The following is a 26,641-nucleotide window of genomic DNA, read 5'->3' as shown; positions in this document are numbered from 1 at the left end:
GGAGGGGGGTGGTGGCGAGGTGGGGGCACCGCAGTACCCCCCCGCCCCTGCGCGGCGGGGCCTTTGTTGCGAGCGGGGGGCGGCGAGGAGCGGTCCCCGCGGGCTGACAGCCGCCATCTGCGCCGGGAGCGGGGCGAGGCGCTCCGTGTCTCCGTGTCCGCCGCAGAGCCCGCCCCGGGGAACGGCTGCGTCGCAGCGGGCGGCGGCCCCGCTCCCAGCGCCGTCGCTCCGCGCCCCCGGTCCGTGCCCCTGCTCGGTCCGAGCCGCTCAGCGCTGCGCCGGGCGGGGGCTGCGGTGCGCTCCTGCATCTGCACCGCGCGTCCGTGTGCGGCCCTCTGCCTCCCGCATGCAGCCCTCTGTCTTCATCCCTGTGTCTGTGTTCAGCCCTGTGCCTTCTCTATTCATCCCTAAACCTCCTCTGTTCAGCCCTCTGTCATCCTCCCCGTGTCTGTATTCCCCCCCGTGTCTATATTCCCCTCTATACCCTCCGCATTCCTCTCTCTGTCTTTGCCCCTACGTCTGTAAGCAGCTCTGTACCCACCCCTGTGCGGCCCTTTCCACTCCGGTTTGCCCATCCCCGTGTCACCCTCTGTCCCCCCCAACCCTCCCCCCCTGCTTTCTGGCTGTGCTCCGGGCACCGTCTCTTTCTGGAATTTTCCGAAATCCAGGAGGAACGCTCCCTCCCACCCTGCCACCGGCGATCCCCGCTGTCCCTGCCCAACGCTGTGCTTTGCAGGTGTCGGCAGCTCCGTGTCCTGGCGCCTAGCAGGGAGCTGACAGCACGGAGCAGGCGGTCGGAGCCACATCCCGTAGTAGCGATGGCAGAGGCTCACCTCACCTCGCCTCGCTCCTGGCCCTGCTTTTCTCTGGCTGTCTCTGAGGTTTTGGTGCAGGCTGCTTGGGACTGGCAGAACTGAGCAGCGTGACACACGGCCCATCAGCTTTTGTCCCCCGGTCCGTCAGTGACAGCGCGGCGCGATGCTCGCGGTGTGTCAGCGAGGATGGTGTGGTGGATTAACAACCCGTGGCCAGGCACCAGGACCATGCTCTGTGTGAATCTGTGTGAACCTTTGCTGCCATCTCTCATGCTGAACCTTAGCTTCCATCTCTCGCATTCCGCCAAACACCTGAACGTCATATTCCTGAGTTATCGTTAGCGTGGCCATTTTGGTGAGCGTTCATCCCGTTTGCAAGAAAACCTCTGAGAATGTTAAGCATGCGAGGTCAGGCGCCTCGGAAACACGAAACCGAGGGTTACCTGTGCAGCCTCAGTGCTGCCCATTTCGAGGTGCGGCTGCACCAGAGCTCCTCATTGCCTGCCTGCCTGCCGCTTGATTTCCCCAGGGATGGTCTCCAGCTCCCCGGGATCCCGGCAGGGATCCTCCTGCTCGCCCACAAGTCAACAGGGGGAGTGCTGCGAGCACGGGGAAGCACCGCTCTCATCCCCGCGCCGCTCCCACTGCCTGGCACCGCACCGACGGGATGGCTGGCAGCGGGGCGGCTGAGGAGCAGGGTCAGCCCCTGCAAGCTCTGAGACCCTGTCTTCCTGAAGTTTTAGGAGCCAGGTGTTAGAAAAACATTCATTTTGGAGCGAACGCAACCCGAACGCCATTTGTCAGGTTTGGAGTCGTGTTTTCTCAGCGGGCACAGCAAAAAGCGTGTGTCTGGTTGGAAGGATGATTTCTGCCGAGGTCTAGTTCTTGTTCAAACCGCTGGGTGTAATTGCTTTAAATGTGCGTTTATCGGGGGGAAAGCAGCGTTGTCGAGCCTTGCTGTTGAAGCGTTCTAGCTGGTCTAACTGGATTTGTAGATTCCTGCTTCCCAGCTCTTTTACAAATAACACAGAATTGCTGCTCCTTCTGCATGTGAGGCCCTCGAGCAGCGCTGCCACGAGCCGAGTGCTGCAGGAGGGCTGCTGGCTGCAGCGGAAACACGGGCGCTGCTCAGAGGGGTGGGCTGCCCACCGTGGGGCCGGCAGCAGTCAGCTGTGCAGCTGGTGGGGCAGGGCAGGGCTTCACGCAGGGCTCAGTGTCGGGGGCTCTTTTTGTGGGGGTTAAAAAGAGCTGCCTGCTTTTCTCAGTCTGCTGTCCTGCGTGCCTACATTTGCTAACTTCCTTTTAAGAGAACAGGCTTTCTCTCTTTTCTGAAAGTAAACGTGGCTTAAAGTTTGCAAATTTGATACTTTCTCGAGCATTCCTTCAGGCAAGAGCAGGATAATGAGAGATTTTTGCCTGTGTCTGGAAGGCTCCTCGCTCCGAGGAGCAGCCTGCGGATTGCTTGGACTTCCTGCTACGTGTTGGCGTTTGCAGACGCTGTGCTGCGCTCTCAGGTTCGGCGGCTGGGATCAGCGCGAGGTGGAACGCAGAGCGTCGCGACCGTCCCTCCATTGAGGTTGTGATTGTGGATGTTTGTTTGGCTTCTTGTAAAATCTGTCTGTAGGTTTGGGTAGGTGTTTGAAAGCACGAGCGTTCAGGACTTAGCCTGCTTAAACGGAGAGACTCTTGCCAGATGATGCAGAAGATAAAAAGGGAAATGCAATAGGCTTCGTTTTCTCTGCTGGACTCGGTATTGTCTTGCTGCTGCGTTCGGCAGGTCGAGCATCACGGTGTTACGTTTCTGGCTTATGTGACTGCAGTGAGTGCTTTAACTTGCGTATCTGGGAAGTTAAAAATCTAAAAGCTCGCTCAGCAAACTGCACATCCTCAAAAAACGTTCTGAAAGAGAAGCCTAGCGGAGAGTAGTCTTTAGCACTGAACTGATTGGTCTGTCTTAAAATGCCAGCTCTGTTAGCCATCACGGTAGCAATCTGTGGGGAGGAATCATACAGCAAGTGTCTATGGAAAGCTGTTACAGGTGAGTGAGAACAGTGTGAAATGTTTTTTTTTTTATTTTAACCACAAGCTCGATGCTGCCCAATTGTATATTATTGTTTCTAGATTTTTTTCCTTTACAGTGAAGCCACTGCTCCTAAATCCTGCACGTGCAATTGCTGGTTTGCACTAGTCATCTTCAATGTTGCAGGTGGCAATGAGAGGGACAATGAACCTCTGGGCTTCCATGAGTCGGATGAAGTGCCTGAGGAGAGCGGGGTTATCCCCAACCCCTGTCCTTGGTCAGGTAGCTTCAATGAGAGCACACTGTTCCACTCGGTGCCTGCAGGTACGTAATGCTGGCACCACGCTGTCCTGATGCCATTAAGCCGATCCAGCTGCCAGCTTCTGCTGAAAGCGGATCTGAGCTGGCTGCAGTTAATGGTGGAGGGAAAGGAGATCGCTCTCAGCTGGATCAGCTCTCCTGTACTGGCTTTCTCAGCAGCCTGGTGGTGTCCATTGTCAGTCGCTTTTAGGGTATTGTAAGGGCTCTGTGAAGCACATGAGCTTTGTCATAAATGGGGCTGGGTCTTGTGCCAAGCTCATCTTCTGCTAAGGGGGAAAAGCTTCCAAGTGGGAATGGGCTCCAAGTTTCCTGGGTTCCTTTGGTTTCCTCCTGAAGGCTGTCATTCATCATCAGGCCAGGCCCTTTTGATGAAGCGTGGTGGGCTTCAGGACGGGACGTGCAGTGGCTGTGGGGCACTGCTGCTGGCTCACGTGCCGCCATGGTGGGCTGCAAGGGGATTAGTGGGAACTTGTGCGCTTGCATTTTCTGGTTTTTGTTCTGCTTTTGTGACTGGCAGCCTGAGTGAAGCCTTTGAAATGAAACGGGACAGGAGCCGCAAGACGAGAAAGCCTTTTCTCATGTTAAAAAAAAAAAAAATCTATGGAATTCTCTATTGGATAAGAATCTTATTTGCTGATCTCTCACCTTGGATCACATCTGGTGCACTGCAAAATGACCCTGAGCGCATTGTAGAGTTTCTCCCTCTCCGGGTGCCAGTTTGCAGTCTATGCTTATATCCATCAAATGCGGGTAATCTGACGGCCTCTGTGCTGGCTTCTCATCAAAATTCTCACCACTGTCTTCCATTAGTTGTGCTGAATGACCTTTAGAAAGGAGTGTGGTCCCAGGTACTGTGTGTCAACCAGCAATGGCTGAGTGCTAGTGGAAGCAGAGTGTCTAACTCCTCTTCGAAAAATTCTTGCAGGGAAAAAGAACCCGTCACACCAAGCCACGTTATGAATGTTTTTGATAGATGGCCAAGAATTCTTTTATTGTATTCCCGTCTACATGTTGGTTTTGTTTTGAGCAATGAACTTAAAACAGTTAACTTAAAATATTTACTTTAGACGACTTCCGTAAGCCTTCTGTTTTTCGTAAGTATGTAGACTGGAATACAATCCTCAATAACAGGGGCATTTTTAGTTTTGCAAGACGTGTCTGAGGCAAGGAACGGTTACGTTGGTTTATGCTTGTTGGGTGTGTAGGGCAACAACCTCCCCTGCAAGGAATTACTAAATGATTTAATTGTTGTGGAATGCTGTCCCATTAGGTGCAAAAAAAACCCAACAAACCCAGCCATCGAATGCAATAGATCATTAGAAATGTAGCGCTCGGTTCAAATGATGCGAAGCAACTATTTAAGGCTTCAGAGTTAGTGCTGTTGGAAGAGCAAGGTTCTGTTCGTAAACGATCCTTTTGGGAGTTTCTTTGACAAATTAAGAGCTGTGCGTGTGCAGTTGAGGCTGCGTTCAGCCCCAGTTTGCCCATCAGTCAGCAAGTGGAGGGTAATTACGTTGGTTCTGTTGCTGCTGCCGGTGGCGAGGAGCACTGAACAACTCCTGTTTGAAGAGGGATTTTGGCAGACGTCATTTAAAAGCAGGACCATTGTTATTCTGTTCCTTTTCATCAGGGAATAAAGATAGTGCTGGCTCAGGGCTTGCTGAAGCCGGAGGAGGATGCAGCAGAGAGGCAGCTGGCTCTGGATTTGGACCATCTTGCAGCGAGGTGAAACATGGCAGTGAGCAACAAGGGCACGTGTGACGTGCTTATCCTCCCGTGTTTCGTGGGGAGACTGTTGCACCGATAATCCCTACAGGCACACACTTGCATTTCACGTCAGGGGAGCAGACTGGTTCACCGCGGCCATCGCCTGGGATAATCTCACCCAGAGACGCTTCCCCGTGCCTCGGAGGTACACTGGGAGATAGCGAGGCAGTGCAGAGCAGAGGTCAGGTCACGTTTGCTTGCTGCAGATAAATCCCTGAAAAAAGGGTTTGTTCTGTATGGGCCTTCTGTGAGCTGGACTCAGTAGGGTGGTGTAGGCAGGGCCAGAAATGCTTGAAATAGGTCAGGTTGGGGCCAGTTTGTCATTTGCTGGGGAACGTGGGGTTTCCTTGCCAGCTGAAGATGGAAAGCTGCGTATTGCTAGTTGGGAACTTAATGCCGGTGAGGAGCCTTAAGGTTCTGACTAAATCACAAACGCAATTAACTATCCAAAAACAATTTGAGGAGTCTGTAGGTGGGATTTCCTGAACCAGAAATAACTTTTTCTGCTGACTGCATTACCCGTGTCTCATTCAACTCGAGACAATTGTAAAGTTCCTCGCAACGCAGGGCCTGTCTCAATGCTGATGGTGGTGCTTCTCCAAACGCATCTCTGAGCTCACTGCTACATGCAGAGATTTGGTTAGGGAATTTGTTAACCTTCAGCAGTATTATTTTTTCTTGCAGGACTGTAATTGTACCTCTAGGCAATAAATTACCAGGCAAGATTACTAGAAGCGATTGCCCATTGCTTACCCCTACTGCTCTGTAGAAGTGCCCTGGATTTATGTGTGTTGTTTCATGCACAAATCCCTTTTTTAATTACAAAATGGGAATGACGAGCTTGCCTTTGAAAGTATTGTTTCTGAGCTCAGATTCACTATATGTATATGAGCTCACATTCTGTTCCTATCCCTCTCCCACCATTTATTTCATTTAAATACCTCTCCAGAGTCGTCACTATTCAGCTGCAGTGAACAATGCAGTAAACACGAGGGAAATAAATAGAATACCTCCAGTGAATGGAGGAAGAACAATGGAATAAAGGACAAAAAAATGACCAACGAAGAGCGTACCTTCTTGTAGTGCTAGAAATTCATCATTGTATGTCTTTGCTGAAAAGAAAGATGATCTGAAAACTGGAGCAGGGAAAGAAGGAGCATCACCTGTTGCAGAGCCGCTCGGCTTTTGGGCTTTCTGTGCTTTGTTAAGGTTTCCTCTTCTGGTTTGCTGCTCATCAATGCTGCTGCCCTCCTTGAGTGCAAGTCCTCATGCTGCTTTCGTGTTTGGTTTGTCCAGGAGCCTGCGGAAACTGGGATTAAAGCTGAGGGAGAAGTTTTTCTGTGGCTGTTGTTGTGTGAAGGATGGTCCCGATGGGAGCTCTCTGGTGCTGGATATGGACGACTTTCAGTTATACATAAAAAACTCATCTAAACCTCAAGTTAAAAGTAGCTCCGTGTCTGATGCTTGGTGGGAAGATTGCAGTCTTGTCTCTTGCATTATGTTTATTTCTAGTAAAAATGAAACCCTTGACAGAATGCCTCTTCATTCAAACAAAAAAGGGGATTTTGAAATCAAAACTCAACACGTAGACATGGATTTAAAGCATTTTGGGTGCAGTTTTTCTGTGCGCTGTGTGCTTTATAAGTTGAATCTACTTGAGTAGGGACTCAAAAAGCTTTTGGAGACTTTTGATTTGGAGTGACTTTCTTCTGTGTAGGCTTTCTGGGAGCATTAGGCTACACGCTTTTCCTTCAGGTATGCTGTTCAGGGGGTGGGGGGGACAAGTATTCAAAAAACGTGAACAATTTTCCTTAGGTGAAGGATCATTACAGGTTTAGATCCTGCTGTTAGTAGTGATGCTCCTGTCAGCTGCCATTTAATTTTCGAAATGTCAAAATTCCTGCTTGCAGTACACGCTTTTCTACATCTTGGTACGACCTTTTCTCAGAGCCCCTGAGCTTCTCGCTGTCTGGAGACTTGAGGTGTCCAATAAAGTGCTGCAGGATGGGTGAGAGGAGTGACCACTGCAGTAAAGTTGTACCAGTGTTTCCATTGTAAAAAGTTATTTTCAGCTGCACGGCGGTGTTGGAGATGATTTTAAGATGGGGCTGAACATATGCTTTCAGTGAAGGGTTTTCTTCTTTTCTCGTCCTTCTCCCACTTTCCCTGTCCCTCCATCCTTGCTCATCCCCTGCATTCGTTGATATCCAAGGCTGTTTGGGGCCTTTTTTATGCTAAGATGCAAGACTGGCAGCTTTGTGGACCCAGATTGCAAAGTTACAAGCACAGAGACTTCTGAAACAGGAGAGAGACAAAGGTGAGAAACGTCCCACTTGAGATGGAATTAATCCTTACAAGCATGTCTTGTTTGATCAGAGAGAAAAGTAGCTGGGTTACAGCTCTCAGCCTGTGTGAAAATAGAGCTGTGACATGTAATTATGAAGGTTTTCGTGGCGTGGGGCGAGCCTGAGTCTGGGCAGTGTGGGGCATTTTCCACTGGCGGTCCTTTAGGATTCCACTTTGTGTAATCTTCATGTTTCACGGAGCTAAAAACCTCATTTTGGAGTAAGCGAGAGCTGTGTGGTAATTATGGAAGCATGCATATTTGCGTGCTATAGCTCTGAAATGCTGGAATAATATTTAGCTTGTGCGCTGATGAATTTGAAGAGGTGAATTTCAGTCTCAGTTGCGATTACACAGCAAGTACGCAGCAATGCTAACGCATCTTCAGAAAGCTGTGAGACACAAAGCGCCCTGCGGTGCACCCTCTGTGCAGAGCGATGGCAAAAGGATTCCACTTGCAAAGTCCAGTGGGAAGATGGGAGCAGAAAGCCGAGGCAGCTCTTTGGCACACCCGGGACTGCCTGCTGGAAAATACCTGAACATAAAGAAAACATTGGTCAGCCTATTGTAGCAGCAAGGGGGGGGAGTAAATATTCCTTGGTTGCTGATAAGACTGTTTGTTTCATGTTTTATTTTCCTTCCTCATTCTCTACGCGCTTTCCAATTCCTCAAGCAAATAAGGTGTGGGTCCTCCTGGTGCCTTACTCGATACGTAGCTGCATTTTTTTCTGCGCTTTATGCGTGTTCAAATATGCAGCAGTGCATGTCGTACGTATGTGAGTTCAGCGCTAGTTGTGCAACTGGATATTACTTCGAGGGGAACAGATGCTGTATTTCTTTGGCTCACATTCAGAGGAGGGATGCCCAGCTGATGAACATTGCAGGTGAAATTGTCGTTTGGGTTGGCTGCCTCATTTCATGCTGGAAAATGATGGCGACGCGTTTACTCTTGCTACTTTTTGTCTTTTTCACTTTTTTGTCCCAACGTAGCTAGTGTGCATGCTGATTTGGGCAAACAATGTGAGCCAGTTGCTGTGGTCTGCAGGGTGTGGCTGCAAAAGGTCTTGTTGCTGTTTGCTAGGCTGAGCTGGAAAAGGGCTAATTATAGAGGCAGACTGGGGAAGGAAGGGAACAGGGTCAATTAGAGCATCCAGCACAGTTTCCTTTAAATTACTAGTTGAGCTGGATAGATAAAACAATAAAGACACATGGAGTGAGATTATAAATGCTCTTCTGGAGTTGTGTCAGCAGCTACAGCAGATGATGTTTCGCAATTTTGGTTGAGTTTGTAAGTGAGGACCGAGTTGAATTAGTAGTTCTGTTACTAGTGGAGCTGAGAAGACCGAAGAGATGCTAGCACTGCTTTTCCTTCAGTAGGGTTTTGAATAGCAGTAGGTTGGGATGGTGGTTTGAATGAGGCAAGGAAATGCGTTGCCCTCAACCGATGAGTAATAGGAACTTGGCATGATAAAAGAACTGTGTGATGGTTTCAAGTCTAAGATGCAGTATTTCAGGAAAAGGAGACTACTTTCAACCTTATGTTTTCTGTAAATGTAACACGGATCAAATCTGGGACTTGTTTTGTCTCTACTCTGAGAGCAGACTGGGGCTAGGCTTCTTTTTCTTGAGGTTGTCCTTGGGATTTAGAAGTTTCTTTCTGGTTTTATGTATGAACTAACTCAGGTTAGGGGAAATAGTATCTAAAGAGGTGTTGCAGAAGCGGTATGAGCTTTTGGCTTGTAGTTCCACAGGCGTGGAATGCAATAAACTCCTATGCAGACTGGAATTCATACATGTTGGTAAAAACCTTCAGACCTTTAACACACTCTTGCCTCAATTTTTCTCCTTTTAGGGAAAAAAAAAAAAGTGCTGATTGGCAGACCCTCCCCTCCTCTGCGGTGTATTTCTCTTTTTCTTTCGCTGGTCTGCAGCATGCAATTACTCAGAATTACTGTGCAGGAATGAATATGGCAGAGTGAGAAGGAAAAGTGGGGAGAAAATGCAAAGTTCTGTTCCTGCTTTTCAATCCAGATCGGCAAGTTCCTTCTGCTGGTGCTGTGACTCATCCCAGGGCTTCCTTGCTAGAGGCGACTGCTGGCAGCGCATCAAAGCACCAGCCCGTGCTTTCAAACCAGAGTTAACCAGGACTTTTCCTTGAGCGAGGGCTGTTTTTCTTGTCCTGGAACCTTTCATGTGCAGGAGGCTGCAGGATGAATCCATCTCTCAGGGAAATTCTTGATAAACTCTTGGCAGTTCGTCTCCAGGTTGAGAAGGGCTTCTCCTGGCATCTCTGAGCAAGGCACGTATTGTCCTGGCCTCCTGGGGGAGGGTTGGAAGAGCACCTCCGAGATCCAGGAGGGCATCACAGAGCAGAATGGCTTTTCTGCTTTTAACTTCTTGTGTTTGTAGAGCTCGTGTTTAGGGTTTTAGTTCGATTTCCAGGCTTTGTGTGTCAGATAAAAAATGGTATTTTTTTAATTGTATTTTTCCTGAAGGTACAGATAGAGATGCACTTTCATCAGGACTACGGTGCCAGCAGAGATTCCTGCCATTCTCTCCTTCATTCTTCTGGTCAAACAAAAAATAAAGATGCTTCTCTCTCATTACAGTTAAAACCAAGATTGCTTTGAACCTTCAAAACAGTATATATTTTTTCATAAGGTTATTTATCCTCAGCAAGATGCCTCGAGAGTGTGAGCAGCTCTGCCAGGAGGAACTTAACCATGATGCCACCAGGGAAGGATTCGGCTGCATCCAGTTACATCCCAGGGGCTCTTACAGAAGAAGACAGTACCTGTTGCAAACAGCTTCATCGTTTGAGGTGCATCCACAGGGGCTGTCAGGAGGGCAGTGAAACAGCAGCAGGCAGCTTTGGGTTAGCGTGGGGTCTTGGCACACCTCCAGCCCTAACTGTGGGATTTTGTTTTGTAGGTGTCATGCAAAGAAGGGAAAAGCTTGAGAGAATGTGGAAAGGATGCATAAATGTTTAGAGGCTGCTTCTCTGGATGTGTGAAGGGAGACTCTTGGAAAATGATGAAAGCGGCTGCTGTTTTCTTCTTAATGAGTTGGAAATGGAGATTGGCATCCTGAGCTGGCAGAGGAGTCACTCTCTTGATAGTGATCTCAAGTTATACAAGAGGAAGAGCCTTAAAGGTGCAGATAAAAATGTAAAATTAATTCAGTAAGAATGTATTAGGTTGCAAGCAAAGAGTGATGCAGTCATTATAAACAGAAAAACAACACAAACAAACATATTTTTGCTGCAGCTTTCTGGCAAATTGAGGTGGGATAAGATTGCCGTGATCAGAGGGAAGCTACTCCAGCAGCTGAGGTTAGTGCTTGAGACAGGAGTTGTACAGGTGTGGATGAAAGGGGAAAGCCTTTATCTTCACAATTTTGTGTGCTAAGGGGAAAAAAAACAACAAACAAACCAACCCAACAAACAAATAGATGTGGTTTTAAGCACTGACATTGTGAAGTGGTGTCTTAGCTCCAAAACCCAGTCTGTACTGATCTTCCTTACCAGCAAGAAGCTTTTTTTTTTTATTCCTGTTTCTATTAGATTATCCCTCTCAATTTTTATTTTTCAAGTGACATTTTAACTGCAGGATCGTTCCGATTCCTCTGCTGCTGCCACATTGCACGCACATTTCTTTCCTTTGCCTACATCTTGATTGTTTCTTCTGCTTGACAGAGTCCACAGCACAGAGCTGCTTGGGAGGGTGTGTTTGTGCATCACCTGCTTGTTCTGCATCTGGTATTGTGCAGTCCCTGGTCTTTTGGAGGGCTGCTATTATAATTACAGGTAGATGCATCACTTTTTCATATTTTTTTCAGACAGAGTTTGTGTGTTGCACTGTGTATTGCCTCTTCTTTTTGTTGTGCTACATTGTTTTGGGACAATTAGGACATCTTAAAACCAACTTTTTTGCTAAGTCATTAAAACATCACATTTTAACATAGGTTTGTTTTCTGCAAGGAGCAACACGGTGATTGGCAGCAACAGCCCTGAATTTCTTTTCCGTGTGCCTCTGATCTGTCAGCATAACTGCTGATAAGTGTTTGAACAAGCAAGAGAGATCTCTCTGCATTGCTGAGTTCCTGAACAGTGGTATTTTTACACTATTAGTACGGAATACAGGATAAACTTGGTGGTGTTTGAAGGTCTGCAGTGAAAAAGTGTATGCTTTCCTGGAAGCGGAGTCAAGTGAGAAGTCAAATGTTATTTCTGTGGCTCAACCTGTGGTTCTCATACTATTCGGTTTCTGAAGTAATGGTTTAGGTGAGAGCATTTAATCGCAAGTTATGCGTATCTGTGAGATGCTCAGAATATCTGGCAACCAAAATAGCTCTGTTTCTCCCTCTGACTGAGATTCTTGGGCAATCTTCATATAGTTGTACTTTAAAACTGTACCCAGGCATGCGCTGTTCCTTTCAGTTGGCATGTGTGCTGAAGAAGACACTTCTCAGCGCTTTGCTAGGTCTGTGCTAATGATTTGGATGAATTAGGGTCTTGTTTAATTTTGTACGATTTCAGATTTCTGATGAGGCTCAACACTGTGACGGATCAACCTTTTCTTCTCCCATGATATGCTTAGCCTTGTCAAAATGTTACAACCAGCTTTAGTTTTCTCTGTTTCCTATGATTCTGAGTTAACCCTCTTTTCAGGAAATTAGTGACTTCCTGTAGGCTATTTGTAGTTGCTGCTGGCCGAGAAGAGTGAGGTGATGTCTATGCAATGAAATATGATAAAGTGTTGAGGAGGATTAGCTTTTTCCTTTTTAGGATTGGGATGACACAGTTGAGCGTGATAGCGGTTTGGGACCAGCACCATGTGCAGCTTCTGCTCTCCTTCATGCTGCTGCAGTGGGAGTGTTGAGCTTTGGTGGAAGATGAGCCAAAACTAAGTGTTTTTGTTCTCTTGATTTATTGGCTTCTTTAATTAATTTGGAGGTACTGGAGTGGTTTTTGTTGTTTGCTTAGGAAAGCAAAACCAAATGAAATCTGCTGAGAATCCTTCTTATTTTAGGGAACTGTGTATGGAGTCAGGGAGGCCGTGGTGTTTTTGGCATAGGGGTTCTCTGTTGTTGCAGGGACCCTGTTTGTGCCCTGGGAACTCACGTTGAGACTTCTCCTTCCTGCTCTGCGTTCAGCCGCACGCTCTGGACAGGAAGCGGTAAAGGCTGAGCGTGTCTCAGGGCTTCACATTTAATGCACTTGCATGTGCAAGAATAGGAAAGTTGGGCTAAAGGGCAGGCTTTAGTCTCGTCTTGGAGGGAAAATGCCCATTTTCAGCTCTTTGCCTACAAGCAGAAGAATTTTAAGACCTCAGTATTAAGGCTTGACCTACTTGTAGCTGCTTGGACATCTGCACGAGGAGGTGAGGATAAAAAAAAGAAAAGCATTGCAGCTTCTTAATAGAAGAAACATAACACGGTAATAATGTGCGTGGCTTGGCAGCGTGAAGAGGAAGTTAGAATAGACGTGAGTACTGGAGACATGGAAATCACTGGGGTGCATTCAGGTTGTTCTGGTGGTCTGTCTGTCTGCCTTCTCTGCTGTGTCCTTTCATTGCTCTTTGGAGGCATTGTTAAGGAGAAAATTCACAGCATTTATCTTATTTACTGGCATTCAAAGAATATCTGATGCTATTGTCTGTGCCTTCATACGTGAAATCTAATCTCTGCCTCAATTAGCCTTGGTAATAAGGCTCCTGCCTGATAAGCGAGTAGACAAATATTAGCGTGTTACCACCGAGGTCTTTATCCTTCACCGAGATACGGTGGCTGAGCTTGAACGTAGGTCATTTATCCACGGAGAACAAACTTATCTGTGTTCCTGAATTGCCCCTATCGCAGAGTGAGCACTCCTGCCCCGAGCCAAGCCAGATTTGGCTGGACAGCCACCGAGAGTCCTTCTGTATCACACGAGTGAAATACTTTTCCATACGTACAGTATTTCTGGTGCTGCCTACGACATGCATGCAGAAAATGCATAAAGAATCCAGTGTTTGCGGGCAGCTCCACGTCAGTCTGAGCTTTCCAGCAGTGTATTTGAAATATGCACAGCTCGTTCATTCCTGCCTCCACAGCCCAGCAACCTGCTGAGGAGGAGGATGGTGGAGGGCGCCAGCAGTTTGTTGCCGTTGCACATGAAACACTTGTCCGTCCTGCATCCTGAGCCTGGAGATCCCTGAGGTTGAGCGGGGCAAGTGAGACTGCACAGAGTGAGGTGTTAGGTACTACCAGGGTGCTGGAGGTTGTGATGTGGTATTATTTGCTAAGGGAAAGAGTGAAAATTGCTTCCAAAGGTGATGCTGCAGCTGGTTGGAGAGAGCTCTGCTGAGGTACAGGCGATTCAGACAGATGAGGTTTCTTCTTTTTCTTATATAAAACTCTTATCCAAGCTTTATGGCACAGGGCAATCCTTTTCAAAGCATCACCAGGACTTCCCTTGGAAAGCTCCCTCTTGTTCTCTCTTCCGAAATAGTAACTCCACCCATGAAATGATGGTGTTTATTTTTTTTCTTTTTTGCATTTTTTACTTACTCCCATGCAAAAACAGCTAACCTTTCCAGTTTTACATTTCTCCTCATTCATACTTCAAACATCCTAGTGCTGTCACTTGGTGGCTTGAATACTTAACGTCTCGGTTCATTCTGTTGGCATGTACTGGTGCTTCGGTTTGCTCAGGATGTGGTGCAGAGCTAATGAACCTACATAACCTCATAGAGGTAAGAGAACTGAAAGCAAAAGGAAAGTGATGTAGCAGATTGTGTAGCTCAGTGAAATCAGTGACCAGATCAGCACCTTGGAGGCAGTGGCTTGATGTACAACGCAGTCATCAGCTTGGGCGATTTGAGCAGAGGTACTTCAAAATTCTTTTAGTATGCATGAAAACAAAAACCTTACATTACTTTTGAAAGCTTCTTTGTGTCGGGGCCTTTGCCTGGTTTTCCTCTCCCTGGTGTTCCTGAGGATGTTTGCCCACAGAACTGGAAGGACTGAAGCTGCCCAGCATCTTCTTATTCCTACCTGAGTTGCCTTTTGCCTGCATCATCAACCTTAAAATTGAGCTAGTGATGTCTCTTGACATCTCCTTAAGGCTTTGTTGGGAATCCCTAGAACTGTGCTCAGCTTGTTGGTCTGTGGCTGGCTGGCTTCATGGTGAGCCCACCTAGAGGTTTGCTGTCCTCATTTCTGATTGTAGAAAGCAACCATTTTAGAAATGGCCGAGTGATCCCAGGAAATGGGTAGCAGGGGATGCTGCATCCTCTGCAGGAGCCTGCTGTCCCTGTGGACGTGCTTGGCTTGCTCCAGTGTCTCTCATCCACTTGGGTGAAAAAGCAGTTGCTTTAGCTTGTTCTAGTGAAGTGTGGCACTTTCCCCCCAAATGCACCAAAAAAACGAACAAAACCTGACAAACAAGGGTCAGCCTGAAGTGAGATCTCATCTGTTGCCCACTCACACGGAGAGCTGCAGCTAGGACCTGCTGGGATCCAGATTATTCAGCAGGGCTGTGGAAAGAAAATCACAGGCATGTTTTTCATGAGTGCCTGTCAAAGAAGCCATTTTGATTTATGTTCTTGCGTCTTTTACATGTATATGTCTGAGATGAAAACCATCTAGATGATGAGGTTCAGGTTGATATGAGCCAAACAGATGCACTTCAAAAAAAAATGAGACTTCAATCTTAAATTCACTTAGCTCATTTCCTAGTGTCATTACATTACCCTGATGATGAATGTGCTTCAGTTGTGTGATCCCACACCGAACATATTTTTAAACATTTTTTTCACGCTTCCTTCTGTTGATCTCATCACATAGCAAAGGTAATAGATATAAGGCAGTTTCATTTCCATGCCATATGCTGTCTAAGACACTCCGGACAGATAATTATAATGCTTATATGTTTTATTTTACCACACGATACCAGCACGTTTTCTGTTTTTCAGGTAACAGAGGTAGGAGGTCTTTAGAGAAGCTTTGAGTGAGATATTTGCTTTTTTCCTTGAGTTTTGCACCTCCTGCTCTCATTTAGAGGGGCCAGGAAGGATGACACTTTGGGCACAAGGACCTTCTTTGGCTCCCCCATACTCCACCACTGTGTCTACTCCACCAAGTTGTCCTTAGGCTGAAGAAGAGACTGATGTTTATTTCAAAATATGATTATTTGAATAAGCTGATCAAATGTACAATACCTGAAAGAGTAGTTGGCAAACTAGTGGGAGAAATGGGTGCAATTCACATGGAAGCTGAAAGGAAAAGGCCGATTCACGTCCCAGGGACTGAGATCTGTGGGTGCTGTCCCCAGTCAGGCTGCTCACTGCGTTTTGTTGATGTCTGAGCCTTCAGATGCTTATTACTGAAGCTAAGTTGGTCTTGCATTTAACTACATTTAAAACAAAGCGAAAAAGCCCACCTCAGTTTCAGAGAAACTTGTTTAACTAGGCGAGAAAAAAAGCCCAGCCATCATTCTTTTAAAACTTGTGGCTTGTCAAACCTGATTACCCTTTAAAAGTCAGGGTTAATGATGCTGCCTTTAGTCACGCCGAAGAGGAGTTTCTCTGCAGACTTGATTGGAAAGGATTGGGGAAAGTGGCAAATCGATGGGACTTGTGTCAGCGGCTGTTTCTGCTGAAGTCAATTACAATAATGAAACACCGAATGGTTTTCCATGCCCGTCAGATGCCAAATGCTAGCAGCTTAAAGATGTTGGTGTCCTTAAATGGGTGTGAGGCTTCCTATCCCTCTTTCTGCTTACCGCTGAGGTACAGATAGCTGTAAGACTAAGCTGGATAAAAAGCGTTTGCTGTTGAAAATGACTTCTGGGCTGAGTCCAAGCATGGAAAACTTCATCCGTTTTGTTAGGGAAGGTCAAGGCAGCGCTGTTGGAAGTGTGCAGGCCCTTCAGAATGGCAAGAGCAGTGCGTATCACTTTTCTGAAAAGCCAGCGAGATCTCAGGTTTCTGATCCAAATCTTGGGCTGCATCGCTGTGCATGTGGCAGAGGTGGTGCGTCAGAGACAGCACTTCATGGAGAGGGGGGAGAAAGGTCTTTAAAGCTTACTGCTTATGAGCAGATAGAAGAACTTTTTGTATTGTCCTTCTTATCTCTCGTGCTGGTAAAGAAATAATGAGAGCTATTTCAGTCCTCCAAACAATGCGAATTAATTAGTGGCAACTTGGCTTTCGCCCGTCTCTTTTCTGCCAGTGCGTTTGCAGTAATAGGAAATGGATGCCTCTCTTGTTATTCCTGTCCCATTTCTTGATGTGAGGAGCTAAGACGAGTCCTAGAAATCTTGCTGTGAGGCTGACACTATGTCTGCATTTCCTCGCTGAATGCATTCTTCAAATCTGTAGGAAGAGTAACAGCACACCTGCGCTTTCTTCCAGCTCGTCTGGAGGAGCCGTGGTGGCAGCCAGCCTTTGGAGCCCGCGTGTCTGACAAGTGCCATGTCTCTGTGCTCCTGATTAGAAGTGAGAGGTAGCATCTGCTCCGCGCCCGACCCGGTGCTGCCGCAGCACGCAGAGCAGCCGCAGGAGAAAGCACGGCTTGCTGCGTGCTGCCTCAGGCAGCTGCCTGCTGTGGCCAGCGCTGCTGTCCTCATGCTTCTAATTCTGCCAGTGTAATGGTGTGCAAGTAATGGGGGAGAAAAACCCACCCCGTAGATTAAATCTGCTGATTTTTATTTTATTTTATTGCTGGGTCACCTCTCCATCCCCCTTCCCTGTTTCGTAAATGAACCCGCCGTGCCTCCGGCCAGAAAATCGAACTAATGTTGTTTACTTGTCTTTTTAAATACTTGTTATTGGATTTCGCTGACCTCTTTCTCTGATGGAGAGCTCTCTTGGCCACGTGCCAGCTGAATGATTGGTCGCAATCTGGGAGCGTTTGGTTCAAGCGGGTGACGTAAGTTCTCGGATCCTCCTCACCTGACTTCTGCTTGCGGTAGGTGAAGCTGTCGGGTCTGCCGATGTGGTTGGGTGGGTGAGTACTGCAAAGTGAATTCCTTGAGTATGGGAAATGTGTACAATGTGCATGCGCAAAGCTGAGAATACTTCAGCTGAAAGTTCTATGTGCTGAATGCAAATCCAGGTTTTAGTGACTTTGTTGAGGAAAGTAAGTAGCCTCAGTTCTAAGATCTTTCAAGGCGTTTTTGCGTTGAGGTCTGGCGATGCTGGGGAGAGAGCTGTGGCCTTGCGCTGTGTTGCGGAAGCGGCAAGAAGTACGGCTTCTCTTTCTTGACCAATGTTTAACCCTCATAGCTGAGGTTCTAATATCAAGGAAAATTCTTTTTGTTTCTAGGTGTTGATGGAAAACCGCTTAGATCTGGTTAGCGTGGAGTGCCTGTGGTTCCCTTCTCAGCTGTCCTTCTTGTAAATAAGAGGTGGCCATGCAGCCAGCTGCGTTACCCGAGCCAGGCTCTTCCTGGCTTGACTGCCATCAGCATTGCGTTTCGGTCTCTCAGATAATGTGCAGCTGACCTCAGTTGCATCCAGTCCCCTCCCGAGGGCACGGTGGCAGCTTGGTGGTGCTCTGGCTGCTGTGTTTGCTCAGGGTTCTGTGCAGGGCTCAGGAAATTAGCTTGGAGAAGGTGCGCTGTGGTTTTCGGTTGGCTTTGGGGGCTAGGTTTTGGGAGGCAGAAAGCAAGTTTGATAAGTAATTTTGAATTGAAGGATGCTATCTGGTTGCTCTCTGGTTTAGAAGTCCTAATAATCAGAAAGATACGCTCAACAAACTTAAAGGAATGTGTTTATTAGCTGTTGTTAATTCAACAAACCTGCGATAGTCTTTTACTTACTGATGTAAGTAAGTATGTATGTACGACAGCTGAAGGTAACAGTCACTGGATGATTTTGAAACGTTCGAAACCAACATCTCCTTGAGGAAGCTTTGGATCCGTAGCAAATTTCAAAGAAAAGCAATCTGCAAGGTGGGAGAGAGCTTTTTCCTGGGTTTGGCACCCCCAGAGCAGCTAACAGTTTGGGATAAGCGCGATTATCCACTGACTGCAATTAAGACAAATGCCGCCGCCGAAGCGGCTTTGGGAGCGGCTGGGTGGTAAATGCTCGAGCAGATGTCCAAGGAGCCCTTCTGCAGAGCTCGCTTAGCGCAGCTCTTTGTCCCCCTGACGTTTCTGCTCAGGATGTGGGATTATCTTTGAGATTCGGATACTCTTCTCTTGTGGTCTCATCTAATTTTCTGAAGTCATCTGAGAGTGCTTGACCTTTCATGGTGCGGGCTGCGTGAGCTGTGTGCTCCGTTTGTTTTCCATTTGCTTTCATGCCCTTTGTGAGGAAAGAACAGGTCAGAATTTTGTGTTTCTGGCTGAGGATGAATCTGTTCTGTTACTGGATGGGGCGCGGTGGGGTGGAAAAGCGTGTCTTCTGCTGTGGTTTTTAGTGTTGCTCTATTCTAATGAAAAAACTTTGCCTTCCAATGGAAAGAAGCGGTTGCTACCCTCCCACCTCCCTTGTGCCCTCTTATTCTGGATGAAAAATAGCCTTCTAAAGACCGGGACGACACGTGGAAGCTTAAAACAGTCAGACTAGGAGGAGAAAGCAAATAGTTTGTGCTGGTTTCAATTGAATAGGCTCGGTTCAATTTGTGCCTACTGAAGCATGGAAATCACTCCATTGCCAGCTTGTGAATGTTGCTATTTTTTGTTGCTTGATCTCCAGAGAAACCAGATCTCAAGCTTTCACATGGGAGAGGGTTTTTTTCGTTACTATTACTTTTCAGAGAACACGGTGAGGCTGGGGCCGTTACCTCGATCGGCTCTATTCTTACCTTATCGGACTTAGTGATTTTTCCAGAACCCAGAATGTGCTTCTGAGTTTTATTTATTCGATAGCTGCATTCCTCTGCTGCCATCACTTTTGCTGAGCTCCAGCTTGGCCATTTGAGGCGGCTGCTGTTCTCCAAGTGCAGAGATGGAGTTAGGAGCTGAGCCACGGCACTGTTTGTAGCTTTTGCCTGAAAAGGAGGAGGTCCGGGTGCTTTCTCGGTGATGTAGCATTAGCAAAAGGTGTGTGAATGCCAGAAAACCTCCCAGACTGGAAGAAGCCAGAGGGCTTGCATCCTAAAATACACATTTTACAATGCCTGTGTCACAACCTCTGCTGTAGATACTTGATCATTTGTGTCTTTTTTTCATTGTGGAAGTGATAGACGGTGATTTCTGTCACGTTGCTTCACTCATGGATGCATGGTAGCTCCCCGGTACCAGTCCTGCCGAATTCCTGCAGCCTATCTTTTCCATCTCAGAAAGCAGTAACTTGGTAACCTCGAGGAGAGGCCGAGCTGCAGCTCCAGCAGGGCTTGGAGTTCCCATTGCAAGTTCCACTCCTCGCTTGGCCGTGGGCTTGCCTTGCAGAGCTCGCAGTGTTTTGTTTGGACGGTGTCACTGATCTCTGACAGGCCATCCATAGCACTTCGCCTCTCAAAACAAACACCACGCACATGTAGGAATTTTTCCTTTTCCTGCTCATTTTTTTTAGAATAAAGTCTTTTTCTGTGATGTTCTGATGCTTTGGTTTTAACCAAACAAATAAGCAGTGAGCCTCAGTACTTCCTATCTTGCTGAGAGTAACAACCTAGCTAATTAAAACTCTTAATTATGTGAGCCTTTTCTGTGGGCTTGCGGGTGGTTGACCTCATCAGGTTTCTGCAGTCCGTGTGCAGAATCCCCATTGGCCAAAAGTGGATAGATGCAAGGTTATTTTGGAGACGAGGAGAGCGGTGTGGTCAGCGTTTGTTTCTGTCCATTATCTGCAGCAGCAGCTGTGTGCAGGCTGCTCGGTGACATTTCTAGGTGTGTTTTTGATCACAGGGCTCATTTCTGTTTTCTTGTTCCCTAACAGCTTTCACTGTCTCTTAGCTTGCTGTGCCTCAGCACCAGAGAGTTGATCTGCTGTCTGCTGGCATCACCCAGAGCGCGCATGCTTGGAGGAGCCTGTCTTCCTCATGCATTCGTCTGCCACATCCATTTTTTAACACGCAGCTGTATTTTTACTCTGTACATAGACAAACAGTGGAGGTGAAAACTTTCTCAGTGCCACTATCCCCCGTGTGCCTCTGTTTGTTAGAAGTAGCACTAATTCCCCGAAATAGCTCCGTCTCAGAGTGCCCGGTGGTTGCCTTCTCTGTTCAAGATGCTGACAGTGCTGCCAGGATAACATCTAATGCTCTTCATTCTCCCTAAGAAATGCATGGCTTACTTCACACATACCATGAAAAATTAAGCTAGCGGGTGATGGCAGCTCTGGGTCCTCTCTCTTAATCCTCTCCTGAAGGTGCAGGGTCTGGTAATGAGCGGGCATTGAGAAAATGCAGAACTTGAGTAGGAGCCTTTGTCCTTATGAGGTAAAGTGAACGAAGATTCGTGCCGACAGTGATAGTTTGGGTAACCTGGATGGCAGCACATAACGAATGTAGTTTTGATCAAGCCATCCCTTCAGTTTTAGAATATGAATATCAGTAATTGAAACATGAGGCTTGAAATATTTTTGCAAAAGGCAGATGTTATGCATTATTAAATATTTGGATATCTCCCCCCTATTCTTTAGATAGTAATGTTCTCAAAGAACTCCAAAGCTTGTGTTCTGAGGTGTCTGACAATAACTATTTTTAGTGAAGCTGTCATCTATAATTCAAGGTATTTTCAGTGCTTGTGTTGGGAGAAGGTTTTGTTTTTAGTTTCGTGTTCCAGTGCATTCACAATACTCATCTTCACGTTTAAAAGACACGCTCGTGTTATGGCACTTCAATGACAGTTTAATTCTGAGATCGAATACGTTGTTTTGTGGTTAGCTTAAATGCACCGGTCTATCTGTGCCCTAGCTTGTAAATTATCATCATCTGTGGGATGAGGATTCTTTTTTTCTGAATATGGCCTTCAGAGGAAGAACTTGGATTTTTTCACCAAGTAGTTGCTGGAGGTCTTGTTTAAAATATGATTCACCCTGCTTGTTGGTTTCAAGGTAACGGAGCAAATCTGGCAGTTTAACAATTTCTTCTCCTTGTGGCATGTTTCTGAATGCTTTACAATAGGTAGTGCTTCTAAAACTTCTGCGTTACGGTGACTGTGAGGAAGGAGGAGGACTTGGAGGACCTACGCCTTGTCTGATGTCCCACTCCTACCGCTGCTCTGAAATCCAGTGTGCTCTGCTTTGTTTGGTCAAGACGGGCTGATCTTGATAACGTTAAGAAACAGCAAATTATTTTCCTCTTGGTTCTTAGGCCGTAGCTGCTGTCTGCAATGTGCTAAGCTGCTGAACTCCAGAATGGGACGGATGTGTTGGGACAGCGCGTGGTGCTGTCTCTCGCATAATGCAAACCTGAAGTCCAGCCAGGAGCAGCTGCTTGTCTTCTGGCGAGGCTGCGGTTATTGCTGCTGAGGGCTGACTTTCATTTGCTGCAGAAGAGATTATTGTCTTTTGGGAAATGATTTCATCGGCGTATTGCGGACGGGAAGGTGGAACAAGCAGAAGTGGCAAACAGGAAGGCAGAGCCCAGGCGCTCCGCAGCGAGCTGGGGGCTGCCTTCATGCGGAGCGCTATGGAAATGCATTGGAGGATTTGGAGGATTTGGAAAGAACCTGGATGGATGGTGTCCAAACCTTGTTGATTTGTATTTCGGAAGTGAAAGTTAGAGCAGACGAAACTGCTGCTTGGGAATGACATTTGCAAGAATGCTTGGAGAGGAGGAAAAATAAAGGCAGCGGCTGCTGGGATTTGCTGATGGCTTAAGCTGAAGGTCTTCGGTGCCTCTGAGCGCCCACAGCTCAAATCAGAGACAGATGGAACAGAAAAGGTTTTTTTTTTTTCTTTTTTTGAGCTCTCACTATTTAAACTACTGCTTATTAAAAGGTATGTTTTGCCTAAAATGTTAAAAAAAATAAAAAAAAAATACGGCTTAAGCCCAGTGAGAGTTGCCATTTATCATTAGTTCTAATCTTGGAGTATGCATTTTCAGGATGTATTCCATCAGCAGGAGAGTTGGAAATGTCTCCTTTGGAGGAGAGCAAGCTCAGGTTTTTCTGTATCGATGAACTGAGTCTCCAGGAGCATATGGGTGGTAACTTTTGTGCAGTGTTGTAAAATTGAGTTAGGAACACGGGAGTATTGTACCGGAATAAGCTTGATAGCTAAAGCTTCTTCACAGAAAATTCTTTTTGAAACCATCCCTTTTTCACTGTTGGTTGCAGTCCTTCATCCTCTGCAACATGAGGGGTGAGACCATCAGTCATGAAGTTACAGCTTCCCCAGCACTACTGCATTTAAATTTGGCTTTGTGGCCAGGTTGTGTTACCTTCTGCCAGATGGCATCAACGCCCTTAAGATCTATTGGGGGAAAAAAAAACATAACAAAATACCCCAAACCTCAAGTTACCATGATGTGCTATCAAAGAATGGTAAATTATTTCTTGAAACTAGCATACAGAAATCTACTTTTTTTTCCTTAGGCTACCATTTATTTCAGTTATCTTCTGAAATTTTCTCATGCAGTGTTGCAGTGACGTTCAGCTGCTACTATAATGCATTTGCGTGAGATTTGTAGCTTCTGGACAGGCATGCCTCATCTTTGCCCAGCTCTTATTTCAGGTATTTGTTCTGGACGGAGCGTGGTGCCTCCCCTGCTGAAGCTGTGGTCCAATCCCTCAGCCAGGTTTCTCCTGACACCGGTGCCTGCAGGGCTAGTGAAGAGGTTCAGGATTCATCATTTCCCAGGGTTTGTTTTCTTGGGCTCTTGTAGGATAGAAGCATCTTGTACTTAACGCCTTCATAAGCCCTTAGCTCTGCAGAAGGTATTCTCTGGGTCTGTTTTGGAGCTGGTGAGGCATCCTTGGTGTGATGCTTGGCAGTATCTCTCTGCTCCAGCACTTCATATCCTTCATTTTTAGCAGATTCCATAAGACTTTTATTGTAAATACTGTGTTCTTCAGGTTCGCTCTATGAACATTCTGGCTGCTGACAAAAATGTGAGTAGTACAGACACGCTTCCTGAGGTGATAGAATGATAGAATCCTTAGAGTTGGAAGGGGCCCTTGAAGATCATCTAGTCCAACTCCGTTGCAAGGAACAGGGATGTCCACAGCTTGATGAGGTGCTCAGAGCCCTATCCAGCCTAGCCTTCAGTGTCTCCAGGGATGCGGGAAGGAATAGGAAGATGCTGTGTTTGTAGTTCATAGTTCTTCGGCAAATAATTTTGGGATAAGATGGCTGTGTTACAGGGGAGCACTGGCACGCTTCTTTTGATTTTATCCTTTATTTTTTTCTTGGCCGCACTTTCTAGTCCCTTTGGACCTTTGGGTTTTCTGCTTCTGAAGACCAGACCCACTCTGTCTTTTCATCTATGATCACTCTAATTTAAATTTAGAAGATAAAACTGGAGCGTTACGCAGATAACCTTCTATTTTTTAGAATTCTGACTTCCATAGGCTGGGAAGCACTGCAGAAAAAGGGACCCAGGGAGCGGCTGGAGGGCAGGGTGCCCGATGCTGCTCAATCACCAGGCATCCTGTGTCAGAACAAAGCTTTTAGTGATGATGCTCATGTGCTAAGTACCCAGCATTTTGCGTCCTTGCTTAGTCTGATGTGATTTCATAGATGAAGTAGAGGGAGGGGGGCATGGTGAGTATCAGCCTGAAAGTGCTAACTGCTGGGTGTGTGCCATGAAAAAGCGGGTTATTTTAGTGAGTAGAGTTTCAGGAGAACTGTAGCATTTCCAGGAAGCAGGCTTCAGTGACTCAGTTTAGGAACTGAAGAAAGAGGAACAGCCGTGGCCGTCGGTGACATACTTAGTTTGCACCACACTTCTCGCCTCCCAGCATCATGCAGAAAGCCTGTGACGGAAGTAGAGATGGAAATCACTTCTCCCATTGAGTTTCCTCCATCACAAGACCTCAGCGTGCCTTCCTGCAGGCCCTTTCTGCTCCGTTTTAGCGGGCCTTCATCTGTGCCTACTGCAGCTTCTTCAGCGAGCAAGGCAGGAACCCCGCAGACAAGAGCTTCATTCACAGCATGGCTGTGATTAATTCCTTGAACACTGATTCATTCTCTGCACAGAAGGTGCTTTGACCTTAAGGGGAAGAGTAAGTGATTGTGATATTATTCATGCCTTAAGTCAGTTCCCTGTTCATAGGAACCATTTTCAACGGCCTCTAGGAACCTTTTTGCAACGTTTTTTCCTGTAATTTTTTTTTTTGTTTCCTTTCCTTTTTGTCTTAGAAAAAAAAGGTCTGCTACAGCCCAACGGAGTTCCATGCAGGACATCAGCAAGAGGATGGCTAATGGGCAGCAGTGCCCTAGCCCTGCTTTTGGAGCTGCTAGGAGAGAGGCCGTTGAGCGGCATTCATAGCTCTTGGACCACAGGGGAATAGCAAAACCTCAAAATGTAGGGTAATTCCAGGCTTTGGAATCATCTGCTCAGGTACTCTGTGTATCCACGGGCCTCTTAAATGGGAAGAATTGTAAGATTCAAGCATGGTAAACGGAGTGCACCTCAGAAAGAGAAGAAAGCCCTGCGTTGCACAGCAAGGCAAGTGCTGCTGTCGTGGAGAAGCTTCCATGCGACAAGCTGAAGTGTGGGTCTCAGTGTTTAAGACAGAGGTGAATAGTCAAGATGCTGATAGAAGTGATGAACAAAAATATAAAAATATGGGAAAACAAGCCTGAGATGACCTCTCTCAATTTTCAAGTCAGTGGAAAAGCTGGTGAGCTTAGGGACAGCTTAGAAAGCGTTCCCATCCTATTTCAGGTTATACTTGGCATGGGCAACTGTAAGCCTTTGGGGGCTGTTTACATAGTTTTAGCTGTGTATCCACGGCTTCTTGTTTCACATTCTGGGCATCTTCCTGGGGGGCTCTGTGTACCCCTGGACCCAAAGGCGTGGTTGTTGGGGGTGACCACTGCTTGAGGAGATACTTTCACTGTCCCCCCTTACCGGAGCGATGGTGCTTAGCGCCTGCTGAGCACGGTTTCTCCTTTTATTGTGACAGTAACAGCCACGTAAACAACTTGTGATGCTTATGAGTCTGCCTTGGGTTGCAGGGATGGAGGAGTTATTTACAGAGTTGTTTGGGTTTGCTATGGCACGAGGGGTGAATGGTCAGCAGTTTCATTAGGTGTCCCTGGCGTTGTGTGTTGGTTCCTGCTTGACATCTGTCAGTCCAAGTGAGCCCCCCTGGAATTTACCTGAAAGGACTTTTCTCTGTGTACAGAGAATCCTGGAGTGCTGATTTCCTTGCTGTCCATGTTTGTCATTCCTTTGGAAGAACTCCGTTTGAGTTGCGATTACAGGCCAGCCCTGGAACACTCAGAAATCTCACTTTTCCTGATTGCAAACCCCAGAAGAATTAAACTAATTATTTCGGATGAAACTCTCTTTATGGAGACCTTGCAGCAGTTTTGCTGCAAGGCAGTCCCCCGTACAGTCATTATACTTTCAGGTAGCACTGCGGATCTACGTGCATCGTGAGGTTCTTTGGGTTATTCAGAAGTAAATGATTAAGCTACAATATGCCTCTCTTCTATCATGAAACGGGGAAAACCAGGATAAGCAAAGAAGAGAAAGGCCATAAAAAAGAGGAGGATTAGCATTGTACAGATGGCTGAATGAACCGGTTTGTAAAACTGCGTGCAGTAACCGTGTTCTGGATGACTGAAACCTTGCATGTTTTTATAGATATTTTCGTTTGTAAATTAAGGGAACTACCCTTGTCTTTCTCGTCTTCATGCAAGGGGATGTTTGGCATCTAGGTGGGCTTTTCTGTCTTTCCTGAGCACTGTAATTTTGATGGCATCGGCTGCCACAGACATGTCAGTCCGGTGCCAGCTTGCTGTTGGGGGGCTGCTCTGTCTGCCTTCTGTTGCTGCCGAAGAGAAATTCAGAGAGCTCGTGTGCCAGCGAGTTCAGATTAAACAGTGCAGCGCATTTGAATTGGCTGTCTCAGATTAAGTTATCTGCTTGAGGAATTTCTGCTGCACACGGTATGCGTTCTGGTGGAGGGATGCAGCTCGAGCAGCCGAGGCTTTACAGTTGTCTGAGGATTAGGAAGGGGAAGCAAGTTTCTCTATTTTTGTAGTTACTCCTCAGTGTTACTGTAAATGAACTTTGCTTCCAGAACTGCCCCGCTAGCAGCCTCAGCACTGACGCTGCTCTCTTTTCTTTCCAGTCCTCCAGTATTTGGCAAGCCCCGGCCATGATTTCAAGCTTTAGCTGTCTCGGATTATTTATAGCGGGTACTGATGCTTCCAGTGGACAGCTTATTTTGGCTTTTTGCCACGTGCTGCTTACATTGTCCCTGAAAAGGAAAATACTGAGATATGTCTCTCTGAGCAGAAAAGCAGGAAATAGCACAACTGAAAGC

General features: G+C 46.8%; 1 protein-coding gene across 8 annotated transcripts in view; it reads left to right on the top strand.

The window, feature by feature from the left end:
- Positions 1,261 to 26,641, top strand: part of MYO9A (myosin IXA) — a 161,760-nt gene continuing 136,379 nt past the window's right edge. For 3 of the 8 annotated variants that reach the window (XM_021406765.1, XM_021406767.1, XM_021406762.1), the window contains exon 1: positions 1,278 to 1,619. The gene's annotated coding sequence lies outside the window, so the exon portion shown is untranslated. Of the gene's footprint in view, positions 1,620 to 26,641 lie in introns of all 8 variants that reach the window. The other 5 variants (XR_002441694.1, XM_021406769.1, XM_021406768.1 and 2 more) reach the window with 5 other exon arrangements.

This window comes from Numida meleagris, chromosome 9 (genome assembly GCF_002078875.1).
Source record: "Numida meleagris isolate 19003 breed g44 Domestic line chromosome 9, NumMel1.0, whole genome shotgun sequence".
Taxonomy (NCBI): Eukaryota; Metazoa; Chordata; class Aves; order Galliformes; family Numididae; genus Numida; species Numida meleagris.
The sequence above is the reverse complement of the archived record's forward strand: the minus strand, read 5'-3'. Positions and strand labels throughout refer to the sequence as shown.